We start from the raw sequence: 9,083 nt of genomic DNA, 5'->3' as shown, positions 1-9,083 counted from the left end.
TTCCCCTATATCTGCATTGCCACAGCCCTGGGTTTACAATGGAGCCAGCAAAGCACTACAGTCTCTGGAAACCTTGATGCTTTATAATCCCCAAGTTGATCATTTGCTACACAACTAATTAAAACTCTTTCAAGGCTCTTGTTGTCCTCCCCCCAGCCCCCCCTTCCCTCCCTTTCATTTCCTGTGTCCAGGGCCTTGAAATGTTTGGTCTTGACACAATAATTGATGGCTTCTGGCTGTACAAACATAAAGGCCTGAAGACTAAATAGAGCCAGATGGAGTTTGTATTGTATTGTGTGTTTTTCTTAAATAAGGGAAAGATTTATAAATTGATGAAATTTATTGTAAATAAGAGAACATTGTCCTTTCATAATAGTTCATTGTAATTGAAAAATGCCCATGAGTAATCCGTACTTGGGTTGCATTGATGCTTTATTTTACTTTGTTACTTTCTAGAGTAGCTCTCACAGATGCCTTGCAGCCTCTACACTGATCACTATCTGTGTGCTGCATTAGCTGGTCCCAGCACGGCATACTGGGCTCATAATACTTTGCAGCCATGCTGCCATCTGGCTGTAGTCTTGGCTTGTTCCCCTCCAGCTTAACAAGGCTGAGACCTGGCCAGCACCTGGACTATAAAACTTGTAAGCTAAGTTAACTGGAAAGTATCACAAAGAAACTTATGGCCCTTTAGAACTCTATGGTTGCAGATATACTTAGTCATTTGCAACATCATAGGGATGGAGCAGCAGATCTCCAAGGTACAAAACCCATGATGTTCTGAACCTGGAAGAGACTCCAGAAGCAGTATAAGGCACTTGACACACAGTGGCACAGTTCCTAGTGGAGAGCAGTGTTGGACATGACTGATCCACACACCAGCTTGTTATGCACTCAGTGGGCACATCTACATGTTGCCATATGGCGATGTTGCTCCAGCACCATGCTTTAGTACTTCCTTTTAGAAATACTAAAGCACGGTGCATTAGGGGCAGTTACTGTGCTGCGAGCTCGGTGCATGGGTAGATTTTGCTGCTACATCACTGTAGTGGTGTGCTATATTGGGAGAGCATGCTGCTACGGTGCTGTAGCTAGTGATCATGTGTAGACCTGCATGATCGCTATGTCACCGTAGCGCACCATATGGCGATGCACCACATTGCTATGTTGCATTAGGGCAATGTGTAGACGCGCTCAGTGTGAATTGCTGGAGCTTGGCAGCCACACAGTCTAGAAGACAGTACATGGGAGGAAGTCCCGCAAAGCTTGACTTCTGTTCCCCAGTCTTTCACTAACCTCCTAAATCACAGGTCCAGTCCCCCAGTTCCAAACTGGGGATAAATTGTTATGACCTCATTTTTAGAGTGCTTTGAGATCTACTAATGAAGTGTACATGAAAGCTCACCCAGTATTATGTCTACACAACGCTGTAGAACAGATGGATGTTCTCTGCAGTTCTCTGCATACAGGTAGCATGCACATTGCCCAAGCTGATATTAGGTCCATAACACCAGGACTAACCTGTCTAGATATACCAGGGGACCAAGCCTTCAAGTTTCAGGTCTCACCCAAAAGATAAAATGGTCTCTCCCATACAGGGCCGTGGCTTACAACAGAAGGCACTGGCTGAGTACTAGTCTGGATGAAAAAAATCAATGCTATGGCTCCCCTGGCTGTCTCCTATGCAAGTATTGGTTTTGCTGAACAAAGTCAGCTGTCTTTCAAGCCTGTATCTCAGGGCATCATTGTTTATTATTGTATTTCTCCCTTTCAGCTGATAAAAATCTAAGAGGGCGCCTGTCTCAGACTCCAGGCTCTGATGTATCTTTACAATGTACAGCATTAAAAAAAAGCCCATTCCATCAGCAAGGCCCCAGCAGGCACTAGACAGACCCAACTAAGCCTTGGAGCAGGGAGATTAGAAACACCTTTTGTCCTGGATTCTGTCCGTCAGATTCCCTTCCTCACAAAGTCAAGGATCCTCCCAAGCCTAGGTGCACAGCTGGCTAGCAGAGAAGGTCCGCCAACTTCATACAAGGAAGCAATCTGGCAAGACTCACCTCCTTCCATCTTTGACCCCTCAACACTTAGTAGCCCCTTATTAATAATCAGCTGACTGGGGAACGCTTTTGGCTCAAGTGCAGAGTGGGTTCAGACACCACATAAATCCCAATGGAAGAGACAAGCCTTGCTATGTTCAGCATGACCTAGACATCAGCAGATCTAGGCTATTTTCAACCCCCTGGTAAAAATGGATTTCTAACTTAAGGGGATTCCCTTTGGAAATGGCAAGCCAGCTACTCTCTCTCTTTGATATGAAGGGAATTCTGGCTTGCAGATCTCTGATGATCCCATCTGTGGCAGTGCAGCACAGGAACGGGAGGCCTTACAGATAGACCTTATACCAGGGCTGTCAAACTCATATGGCACTACAGTCCATGACACTGCAGTCCATGGACCAGCATAGGGATGGTCCATGGACTGCCCTTCCCTTTGCTGGATCCAGCACACAAGGCACTCACTCTGGAATCGATGCTACATGCAGTGGACACCCTGGCTTGTCTGGCTTGTCCAGGATCCATGCATCATGTGGCATGTGGTACCCTCCTCCTCAGTTGTCCTGGACCCAGACTGCACACAATACCTGCTCCAACTGGTCTGTGGCTCACACTGCACACAGTGCCCATGCCACTGATTTGGGACTACACCTCATGTGACACCTACTCCAGCCAGTCCGGGACCTGTGCTGCATGCGGTGCCCATGGGTGCTGCATGCAGCGTGGGTCACAGACTGGCTGGAGCAGATGCCACATATGACATGCATCCTAGACTGGATGGTGGCGTGGTGCTGTGTGCAGCATGGATTCTAGAGCGGGCACTGTGTGTGGCGCATGTCCTAGGCCATGCATGTGGGATTGTTTTGGTGCATGTCACATGGGTCCCAGGGGCAGCACTGGTGCCCAGGTGATGAGGCTCCAAAAGCCAGACTCAGCCTGAAGACTATATCTTTGACACCTTTGCCTTATGCCATAATCACTGATAGACCCCAAATTTGGAAGCAAATCAGAGAGAAGATATGTAATATGCAAGGTGCTTGTGGCCTGCTGTATTCTGTCTCAGATCTGCAAAGGTTCAGGCTTGTTTTTCAAAAGGAATCCATGGGGTTTAGGCACCTAAATCAATGGGCATTCTCTACCCAACTTTTCTCTTTGAAAATGACACCCCTTGAGCAGAGTGCATTCAGGAAGTTTGATTTGAAGTTGGTAGAGGCAACTAATCACAGCAGTGAGGTCTGTATGAGAGAGAGAAGGCTGGGACTTTCCTGGATAGGCCCAAATGAAAAAAAAAAAAAAACCCAAACAAAAAACTGCTGCCCTAGCCAGACACTTGATACAAATACTTTCTTTAAAGGCTCCCCCAGCCTCCAAAATATCCCACATCATGAGACTCAGGAGGCTCTTTGGTTTCCCCTCCACTACTGTGGTGTACTGGATGCATTTTGCTTTGCCACTTCTTCCATTGCCTATTTGGGAGCGAACCCAGGAGAACTGGGAAAGGCCTGTCAAACTCCTGTTGCTCTTTTGCTTGCTGCGCCATAAAGCCTATAATAAATCCTGTCCTAAAAATTCTTTATAGAGTCCACCTGTCCACAGCAAATAAATCAATTGCTCTAAATTAAATTCTGTAAAACCTGAGCAGCACAGGTTTCCGTGCCTGGATTTATTCAAGAGCCAGGAACACTGTAATTTTCTAAGTCAACATTCTGACCCTGCTTTATTCACTTGCTGATCGTGATAAAACAGAATATCTCTTTATATTTTTGGCCAGTTGTTTCTCACTTTGAAATAGCTGTAATAAGTATGTCCCTGAGAAGGGGTAGCAGAGAGGAGGGATGGAGGCTTGGCATCCAAAGGATAGAATTAAATCAAGACGTATCTGCTCATGCTGACTCGGGTTCTTACATATCTTTCTGCCTGCATTTTGTCTGCACCAGCTTCTCATAGGCAAAAGCTAAAGTGTCAGGCAAAGGCCTCATTAGAGACATATCTTGGGGAACTCTGATGTGCCATTAATTAAGGCTCTTTTCACTACCTCCTTCCTGCTGGTTTCAAGGCTCAGCCAATGTGCCTTTACTCTCCTACTCTCTTTTGACTTTCTTTCCCCCATAAAAACTCTATGTTGAAAAGAGAGACTGTTTATTCTTTAGCGGAATAAGGAGGGTCCTTTACTAAACTCCGCAATCCTCCTTGGGGTAGGGCAGGAGGGAGAGATGTTGCCACGTCACCCTGATGCTGATGGACAGAACAGTTCTCTGTCTGCATGTTGGGCTGAGTGAGGCTCTGACAAGTAACAAGTGGCAAATGCTGGTACATCCTAGCACTGGAGTATTGAAGCAGCTTTTCCCCCACCCCAGCCAATCCCTTTCAGCTGGTAGCACTAGGAGACTTCCCATTAAAAAGGGTTTTTACTGTCAACTTGATTGATTCTCTGGCTAAGGATTCAAACAGCAGTTCAGGGTATTTTTGGCTCCTAGAGTGGCTTTTTTTTATTTTCTGAGAGATTGAAGTTTTGTGACTTCCAGGGGAAGTTCACAAAGTAGTTTGGATGATAGAGGCACTTTCTGATGAGCAGTAAGGCAACAGACAGGCTGTACACCAGCATCCCTGCCCCCCCCACCCCAATTTACCTGACAAAGACCAGGGCAGAGCAGCCCAACTTTGTTTCTTATTCATCCAGAAAGGCCCTAGGACCATAATTTCAATACAGATTCTCACCATTGCTGGAACAGCTCAAGGTCTGCTATGAATTACAGCTAGAGCAATTGAATGGAAGACAGTAAAAAGGTCTGGGTCACAATCTTTTCATAATGGACCTTATTTTGCTACTCTGATTCCAACCCATTGTGTTCCTTACCCCTATTCAAATTAAGGAAGTAAGGGACTACCACAGTATGAATAAGGCTGACAGCCAGCCCCTGGAAGAAAAGGAGCAGGATAATAGGATGCTTAGTCCCCAAACCCTGCAGAGTTCACACAGGTGACGACTACCGTCATGTCTGACATGTTAAGAATGGAACCAGGGGCCACCACAGCTATGAACACAAGATGCTCTTCTTGGGAGATTTCAACAAAACACATGTTAATATAGCTCCAGAGGCAAAGAATAACCCCAAAGAAGCATCTCTTCATTTCCCACTAAGGCATCCATGCCATCTCTGGTCCAGATTTCTACCAATGCCCCCATAGTCTGGATGCCTTCAATCTTGACATCACAACCTGGCCACTGTCTTAGGCATCATTCAGGCATCGATTAGAAACCTTCCAGGCAATAAAGAATCTCTTTTCTCCCTCAAAAAAAATCTGATTTGATTATGAAGCACTATAGGATTCCAGGAAACTATAGGATAGGGACAGAAGTTACATATAAACCAGTTTAAGTGACCAGAAGAGGTTTAAATCTGTAACAGAACAGATGTTCAGTGAACATGTACCAGTTTCAAAATGTCTGAAACTGCTTTAAGATAAACCTGGTTGAATGTAGTATCAGACGTCACTGATTTGGGTCAAACCAATGAAACTTTTGTCCCAGACCCCTTCCTGGTTCCAGTTAAATCACAGTCTCCCAGCATCCCAGCATGCTTTGCAGCCCTGGGGTGGGCTGGGCTGTTCTGTCTGTTCCAGAGACCAGAGATGGCCCTGTCCCACTGCTCCCTAGCTGGAGCGCTGGGGGCTGGCTGACAAGTGGGGTGGGACAAGCCTGTCTGGGCATGAAGTTCAGTCTGCAGTGGGGGGCGGGGGGGGGGAGTTAAACACCCCTTCCCCTGCTCAAACTTACTGCTGGCTGCAATTGTGGACTACAAAACCTTGAGGCACCTGGAAGCAGGAGGAGGAAGTGATGAGCAGAGTCATAGATTCATAGATGTTAGGGTGGGAAGGGCCCTCAACAGATCATCTAGTCCGATCCCCTGCCTAGGCAGGAAAGAGTGCCGGGGTCAGATGACCCGAGCCAGATGCCTATTCAGCCTTCTCTTAAAGACCCCCAAGATAGGGGAGAGCACCACCTCCCTTGGGACCCCATTCCAAATTTTTGCCACCCTTACCATGAAGAAGTTTTTCCAGTCCTGCTGCTGTAATTCTGGAGATCCCAGAGACCTTGGGGGCAGCAGGAAGAAGAAGTAAACACATAGCCAGAGAGCCATGCTCTAGTACCCCCCCCCCCCAGCTTTTGGCCTGAGTTACAGTAGGCATATGGCTTCATTTCCTGAATCAAAGGTAAAATGTCTGTTCACTTCCATTTCATCTGTGCAGTTTAGTGTAACCTGCAAACACTGAATCGATTCATTCTTGAGCATTTTCACTGTCTGTACCTAGCCTATGTGTGTGCATGTCCCTTTGCACGAAACCAAGATTATCCATCTGTAAGCTTCCCTGCATGCACTGAAAAGCCTTTCTAGCTAACCAGGGTGTGGTTGATGGTCATGCTGATATGCATGTTACAGACAACTCCTGCTTAACGCTATTTCGCTATAACACTCATTTTAAATTGATACCTGATCTCACTTAGTGCTCAGTGAGTTTTGTTATAATGCTTGCAGTTGCCATCTTGGATCATTAAAAACTACTGTGGTCACCATCTTGGGTCATCAGATACCTTCAGTTTCTCTTAACGCTTATTTCACTTAACGCTCAGTTTTTCAGGAACCAATTAAGGGTGCTAAGTGGGAGTTTCCTCTATAGGATATCCTCCTCCTGATCAGAATGGAAGACATTCTGAAGAAAAGGCAGTTCCCTTTACCATTGCCACTTTCTACTCAACCCAACCCAACCCAACCCAATCCAGCCAGCCGACTCATTTTCATTGCTACTCACTTCAGTAATGAATCTTTGTTTTGGTCCCCAAGTTCCACATTCCCCTCTAACAGCAACATCAGCAGCTCATGGTAAGTCCTTGCATCTTTTTCCATTTATAGTGGTTGAGCAGCTGAACAGGCAGGCTTGCAGACAATGACTCCACAGCCTCCGAGCACATCTCTTCCCTGGTTCATCCTGTCCTGCAGTTACCCAGGTACGAGGGGCCAACCTCTTCTCTGTGTGAGAACTGAAGCAGAGCTCTGGCAGTGACACAGGGAAGGTGACAGCTCAGCAGGAGAACCTCTCTCTCACGGCAGCTCCTCTCTACTTTCTGCCTGCCGTAATTAATATCCTTTTCCCTTCAGGCTGTGAGGCTCTGACAGGCTTTATTTTTAACTCCACTTAATGACAGAGTATTAAGACAAAATGCAACTTTTGTGAGCTCTAGGCCTCGGGGAGGCATGCAGGCCTCAGAGCGTTGCTGTACCTGGCAGGCAGACTCCAGCACACAGGCTTGTATTTGAGACACAGTAGTTCTGGTGTTTTGTGGTAGCTGGACTCAAGTGTGGCCCAAGCACAGCATCCTGTAATCGTGGAAGCCTAGGGTTTAGAGTGCATTTGTGCATGTCAGCTGGTCCACTGTGGACCTCATCATGCCTCCCTGGAGAGGAAATTTAGCATGAGCTTCATGAATCAGATTGGCCTCTGGATGTTGGCTGTGTGGTATGGTGTCAATGGATGTGGGAAGGGAGAAGATATTAGTAGCATGGTTCCTGTCAGACCAATTTACGGCTAGTACAGGATTTGATAAAAGGGGTGTTTAAAGATCTCTATTTACCTACGTGACAAAAGGCAGATATAGAATTGGGCTGATGAAAAGGAACGATAAACACCAATGACTAAAACTTTTCCTTGAGCCACAGGGCAAATCGGCAAGGCAGGTTAAAGGACAGAGATGGACAAGAAATTGGTCTTAACCAAAGTATTAGACAGGTCAGTGACAACACTGAGCATCCAGATATAAAAATAGTGCTTTGCAACACTTACAGTGCACAGTTTGGGGGTGTTTATGGAGTCTGGTTTGGAAACTGGACTAGAAATCTTATGAAGGTTCCCCTCGCATATTTTTCAGTGCTCCTTGGAGTGAATCAAGTTAGCAGAGTTAGCCAAGGAAGGGTAAGTGTAAATACTTCCTAACTTCATTTACAAGACAATGGTTACTTAAATAAAACTACTTTTAAAACACAACTTTAATTGTAGCGCAATCCTATCTTCAATCAGTATTTCACCCCAAATTTGACCATTACTAGTAAAAAGATTTTGGGAGCTATTCCTATGGCAAAACTCTGATCAGACCTCAAACATTTCTATTAAGGGTGTGCGAAGCTTTGGTCCCTGATTCAATTCGGCAGAGATTCAGTGCAATTCGGTGGCCAAATCTCCAAATCTGAACTGAATCATAGGACCCTTTAATCTCTCCGAATTGACTTGGAACCCTCTGAATCGATTTGGAGAGGTTCGGAAAGATTCAGAGATTCAGACATAGACACAACTTTAAATATTTTTTTAACATACTTCTAGGTAGCAGGGGCTCATGAGCACAGTGATGCTGGGGTGCATGGAGTGTCCCACAGAAGCACAGGGGGTTCCCCAATGTGCTTGGCAGAAGACCTAGAAGTGGACCAGAAGCATTTCTTGTCCACTTCTGAGTCCGCCAGGGAGTGCGCTGGGGGGGCCTGCCGCACCTCCCCAATTTGGCAACTGGTGCCTCCTGGGTCTCAGGGGAGCACCCAGGGTCCCCCCCAGCTGATCGCCAAACTGGGGAGGCATGGGGGGGCCCCCAGTGCACTTCTGGGTCCACTTCCAAAGTACTTTCGGTCCACTTCTGGGTTTGCCCCGAGCATGTGGAGGGCACCCCCTGCACACCTGTGGGACACTCCATCCGCCCCAGCATTGCAGTGATCACAAGCTGCACCTGCTACCTCAAGGTATGTAGAAAAAACTTTTAAAGCTGCGTCTATGTCCAAATTGCTGATTCTCTGAACCAGCATTGAATCTTCAAATTCGGATTTATCCGAAGCGAACCAGACACAGTGATCCAAATGAACCAATTGAATTACTGTCCCTGATTCGGGCCGAATTCATATCCAAATCGAATAGGGCCTGCTTCACACACCCCTAATTTCTATGTCTGGGGACGTTTAGTGGGGATAATATCAGTTCAGAACACTC

Source organism: Alligator sinensis, unplaced genomic scaffold (genome assembly GCF_000455745.1).
Source record: "Alligator sinensis unplaced genomic scaffold, ASM45574v1 scaffold388_1, whole genome shotgun sequence".
NCBI lineage: Eukaryota > Metazoa > Chordata > Crocodylia > Alligatoridae > Alligator > Alligator sinensis.
The sequence above is the reverse complement of the archived record's forward strand: the minus strand, read 5'-3'. Positions refer to the sequence as shown.